We start from the raw sequence: 6,345 nt of genomic DNA, 5'->3' as shown, positions 1-6,345 counted from the left end.
TGCTAGTTAAATCCTCAGTGTAGCCTCTTTCATTCAAGAAGTTTTTTCACAGAATGGGAATAATACAGTGTATATATGTTAAGATACTTCATAGTGTATTACCACTTCATAGGATAAGAATTACTACTTCATGATAGAAGGCGATTTCATTGGTTAAAAAATAAGGACCCTTAGGAGACTTCATAGTATATTACCACTTCATGGGACATTGTATCCATACATGTTTCAGTTCTGGTTGGATGTGGAAATTAGGCGTAAAGGTCGATATGATGTTTCATTCTAGACAATGATTTTGAGTGACGCGTGTATTTGCAATGGGGTGGGGGTGGGGGTGGAGTAACATTACTCACTCACATGATAGAGCGTATTTGGAGTTTATTGAAGCTGTTATTTTCAGATGTTCTCGTAGATACCCGTGAGATTAAATTCTATAAATAGCATAAAGCTAGTTTTTTGTTTTACCCATTTAGTGTTTGCGATTTTTCAGATTTCAGGACGATTAAAAAATGACTATATTTGGACGATTAATCACGGCAGGTCTAAGGCACTATAAGACAAACAAAGTCTATCAATAAACACTTTGCCTACCTTTAAACTAGGACATAAGCTGACCATGTGTGATTTGATTGACGGCGCAGGTTTATAGTATTGGCTAGTACACAGTAGCAAGAATGTGTGTCTATCCATTGTAGGTAGAGAGCTCTACTAGGCAGAGATCGAGGTTTTAATTTTGCCCCACATTAGTTGTACATTAATATCTTTAACAAACCGTCTATTCCATTATTCTTGTTATAGAAGTATCTCTTATGTAACTATGACATGAATGTTATGACTTGAAATTTTTCTTTTAATATGCAACATAATATGTTGAGAATATCTCGCTCGTTTGAAAAGATAGACCCCCTGCCATATATACTTAATGAAAACGTTTAAGGTCGGAAAGTCTGAAATCTGAATGATTTGAAAGGTTCAATTGTCCAGATAGATGTTGGGGAGAATGAAATGCTGGGGATTCATAAAACTGGTGTACAGCCGCATTTTGCAACCGGTTGCAAAATGCGTTCAGTTGCAAAATGCGGCCATTTTCAGGCACTTTACATTATCAAACTTTAATTATTGTCCGTTAGTATGGCACTTTTGTGGTAAGGGAAATATGAAAAAATTAGAAAAGATACAGGAAAGGGATCTAAGATTTGTCTACGACAGCCACACAAGCAGTTACGACGAGCTTTTAAATATGTCAGGCCTCAGCACTCTGCACTTGAACAGGCTACGTATGCTTGCACTTGAGGTTTACAAAGCTATACATGGACTTGCACCTTCCTACATCTCCGACCTTTTCCAGGAAAGAATAACAAGTTACAACCTTAGAGGAGAAAAGACTCTAAATATACCCAGATTTAACGCAGTGACATACGGCAAAAAATCCTTGTCATATCTTGGGCCAAAAATATGGAATGATCTCTCAAATGACTTAAAGCAAAGCATCAATTCAAATGAGTTTAAATCACTTTTAAGGCTTTGGGAAGGACCCAAATGCAGATGTAGCCTGTGTAACCTATATGCTTTTAGTGAAACCAAGGAGTTATAACAGACTCTGTTATAACTCCTTGGTGAAACTGTGTAATAATTCGACATGTTTACATTATTTTTATATTTATATATCTGTATCAGTGAGCATTGTATGTAGAATTGTCTGTTTTTCACAATTGATTTTAGGTATAGCATTTTGCACATTTCCCATAAAAAAAACTTTTTTAAAATTTACTATCTTAATAGATTTCATGTGTGTTTGTATACTCTTTGTAGAAAGTTTTTCACGTGTTTCTGTATACTCTTTCGTAGAAAGATTTTCTTTTTACTCTCTTACTAGACTTCATGTGTCAATATTGCATTATTGTAGATATGTATTTTGTCCTTACCTAGTCGGCGAATAGCTTAACAGCTAATGTTTCCATTCAATTTAAAACCGACATGAAATAAAATTTATTGTATTGTATTGTATTGCAAAAAGAGACATTTTTGCAGATGAGGGACAATTATATACATGCATAATCTATTTCACATTGTTACTTCCTAGACCATCATAGTTAGGAACTTCATACGTCGGGGATTAATTAACTTATCATTAGGGATTTGCAAAATTTAATTGTGACTTGGGGTGTGGTCGACCCTGGCGGTGGACTATTCTTATTTTACATCGTATTTTATACTAGGAACATGAAATGTGGCATCATACCATTTTGGATGTGGAAGGGCACTTCGGATTTTTTCCTGGGGGGGGGGGTCCTGGGGGCGGTTGACTTTAATTGACATTGTAATTTCTGCAATCTACCCTTAGACCAATTAAGTTGGGAACGCAAGGCTATGGGGATTGAAAAACCTGTCTTTGGGGATGTGTATGGGTCCTTCTGGGTTTTTGTGACATTGGGTGTGGCCGTCCCTGGGGAGGTTAATTGATTTTAAATTTAACATCGTTATTTGTGCTTCTACCCTTACGCCATTACAGTTAGGAACATGAAAACTTCCGGGCTGATAAGCTTTTGAGGAAATGCATAGGTTTCCGAGAATGTTAGTATATGATATTTCAGGTGTGGCTATCTCGGGGGTAGTTGATTCTATTTTTCACATCGTTATTTCCGCCATCTACAGTATACCCTTAAATTTTAAGGAACATGAAATGTTGGAGTTTGATGAACCGGTCATTTTTAATGAGTGCATGGGTCCTTGAGAAATGTAGAGAACAGCAGAAGCATGTACAGAACTAAATGGACTTCCAGCCATATGCATGAATATATAGGTCAGGGAATCCAATTAAAAGCTAATTCAAGGCCACACACACTCAGGAATCCTAGCGTTCAACTGCCAAGAGCAGTGATTAACATGTGTGTTTTATGTTAAAGAACAACGGGACTTGGACCCTAGGATTCCTGAGAGTATGGGGTCTTGAATGGGTTTTAATTAACTTGACCTACATTCAAGAATACGACTGAAGGTCTGTTATTTTAAAGTACTGTATGCTTCTTTCTCTGCATTTAATTTCCCCTTCCTTCCTAACTCGAAGACCGCCTTCAGATTCACACATCGTACTATACAAGCTGGGTCGGTCCAGCTCTGCGGTGAATCTGACTCTAGTGCAATCTATGGAATCAGCTTCATTTTCTGACAATCTACTAATCACCCCACCCCCTAGGGACGGCCATACCCCAAGTCACAAAAAAGGTGTCTATGCACACCCCAACATTTTAGTTTCCTCAACCTTAAGACCTATGGGTAAACAGCAGAAAATACAATGTAAAGATAATAATCAACCATCCCTAGGGACGGCAACACATACCCATAGTCACTAAAAATCCTAAGGACACGCGCACTTGCCTAATGGCAAGTATAAATATCCCCAACGTCTTATGTTCCTCACTTTAATGGATAGGGGATAACAGTAACAACGATATTAAAAAAATATACCCCCCCCCCCCAAAAAAAAAAAAAAAAAAAAAAAAAAAATGACTGCAAAGTCACACTACTAAAGATCCTCGGGTAGATAGAAGAAATTACGATGTAAAAATTACAATCAACCACCCTATGGGACAACCACACCCCATAGGCCTACTTCAAACCGTTTCAGGAACTTACAAAAAAAATCCTAGTTGCAAAATGCATTGCAGTTGCAAAACGCGTTTTTCTTTGGTTGCAAAATGCGTTGCAGTTGCAAAATGCGGCTATACAACTGTCATTATGATTGTGAATGGGCCCTTAATTTGAAAAAGAAAAAGGCAGCACACAGCACTGGACAGCTGAGTGCTTGAATGTAGGTCAAGGAATCCAATTAAAAACTGATTGTTGTGTTCTTGGGGGAGATGACTAAAATTGTGATATGCATAAAATATAAATCATCCACCCCGGGGGCAGACACCAGATTCAGCCTATTGTGTTAGGGCAACCCCGTTCCCACCCCGACTCTATCTCTAAATTATTTCAAATTGTTCCAGTTACTTTAAAGAAATTGGTTGCTAAAAGCATTACACCTGCGAGTGTCTTTCCTCATGGAAAAATTAGTCTTTTCAGAGTGGGACGCGACTTGATCAAGACGATTGTAGTGCACAATTATATATATGTACCTTCTCTGCTTCTTTTTCAACACTATTATCTATTTATTTATGTTTAATACTTGATTCCTATTTGTTAATTTATCTTTCTTATAATCCAGTAACCTACGCGTAAATTATTTTTTCATAGCCTGGTTTACATGATCCAGTAATTTTATGTATCAAGTGGGTCTGGAAAGGTAGGGCCCAGGGGGTCTGGACCCCCTTTTTTCAACGCTGACCATAATTTCCCATAATGTACTGATTTTTCAGAAATCCTGGATCCTCACCTACATATGCCTGTGTATTTTAAAATTGGTCAAAACATAGGGCCTACACCCAATACACTAAAGAAACCTATTCAGTCATACAAGTAAATAAAAACGTACAGTTTACCTATGTTGGATAATATTTACAGTACAAAAACATTATATTTCAAAAACGTTAACTCTCATAACGTTGGGCCAATAACAAGTACTTTTTCACCATTATCCCATGAAGTCGCAGGAAATATCTTATGTGGAGATGAAGTCGCATTTTATCCTATGAAGTCGATTTGTCAGAAAAATCAGAGCATTTGTTCCATGAAGTGGTGATATACCATATTTTGAGAAATTCACACGAAGGATGCTCGAATAGTATGCACAAATATGTAGAGGAGTTTCACTGTACTTTATTGCAGTAGTAGAGCTTCACACCTGACGCAATGCATACCACTTTCTTATTGCCTCTCTCAAAATCTTCCGATGGACATACAATGTATTTACGTATGCTGAATAGAAATGCTATAACTTGATATGTTGTACAATAACCGTTTCGAGTGCAATCCTTTTTCGGTCATGTCATGAGGTTTTCAAAACAGAACTTTCCTCATCTTCCACCAAATTCCCAGGCACTTTGAGTTTCAAATGATTCATTGCTTTTCTTACAAATAACCAAGACTAGCTATGATATGTGAAAATGGTCTAAATAGGACAAGTGTTTAACCTGGATTAATAACTAGAATGTAAAGGTGCGTGTGTGGTTTCCGATTTAAATCACAAATACCTATCTGAAACACATTTTGTGAATAGTTTTAGATCAAAACGCTCCTCACAGTTAAAATATTACTATATTTTGTAACGACGGACGGCAAACACCAAGTGACACGAACATGAGGAACACAAGCTATTTTCCTTTTAGAAACCAAAGTTTAACAAGTACGAAGTTGTGCCTAGGACCCATAAAACACTACTGGCGCATGTTTTCATTTTTTTTATGAAAACCGTGGCAGAAATGACGAAGACGCACACTACATTGCAACATCAGTAAAAAAAATCTGCAACTACTCATAGGCCTCGGTCATAAGGCCTTCCAAATGTAGAACATTTTTGTCGACCTGGTATCACATTTTTGGTGACCTCTTTAAAATCAGAACACCAAACCACCCCAAAAAGTGTAAATGGAGTAGGCATCAAGCATTTTTGAGGGGGTGGGGGCTGATGCCTTTTGCCTGGCTCAAAATAGACACGACGTTCATAAGCGCTTAAAATAATATATAATAGTCCTTGAGTACCATCGATTCTTATTCAGGGCGACCAAATGCTTATGAAAAGATAAACATCAGTCAATTAGTCGGTACATGGGTTCTCCTGATCCAGTTCTTGGTTGATACTTGATTGAATGAAATTAAGAAAGTCTTCGATATCGGATTAGATTATCAGACATGCTATACTAAAAGGTTTCTTTTATTAATATAAAATGTCAAATATATTAAAACTTTTATCCTGTATCTCTATAGGCTACCGAAAGCCTTTAGCCGCTCTGGCAGCTTTGGCATTGAACCCAACGTCAAATATCTATTGAACATATTTTTTTTCTCAGTTACCTCATTAATCTGATATTGAAACATGAAACACGAAATTAGGGTTGATATAATAGATTACTTAAAATTACATAACAAAGTTTCTGTTTCCGATTGAACTAGGTTGCGAGTTTCTCCTTACGCGTTTTGGTTTCCGTATAGCACAACTCAGGAAGCAACAAAGAGTCAACGGAATATTCAACGAAATAACATTCAATGGAAATTGAACCAGGTCAGAAATGTATAGCTAAGCTATATAGGAGAACTGGTAATCATATGCACGGCCATTTATACAGGAAAGCATTAAGTAGAAGCGCATGTGCCCCGCCAAAATATGTAGGTTCCATAACAGATCCGCAGTACGTATCAGATGTGTATTCTACTGAAAACTACGAAATGAAAAACAAACTTCGTTCA

The sequence above is a fragment of the Lingula anatina genome, chromosome 1, assembly GCF_051362555.1.
Source record: "Lingula anatina isolate TDL-2025a chromosome 1, LinAna3.0, whole genome shotgun sequence".
In the NCBI taxonomy this organism is placed as follows: domain Eukaryota; kingdom Metazoa; phylum Brachiopoda; class Lingulata; order Lingulida; family Lingulidae; genus Lingula; species Lingula anatina.
Note: the sequence above shows the minus strand (reverse complement) of the source record.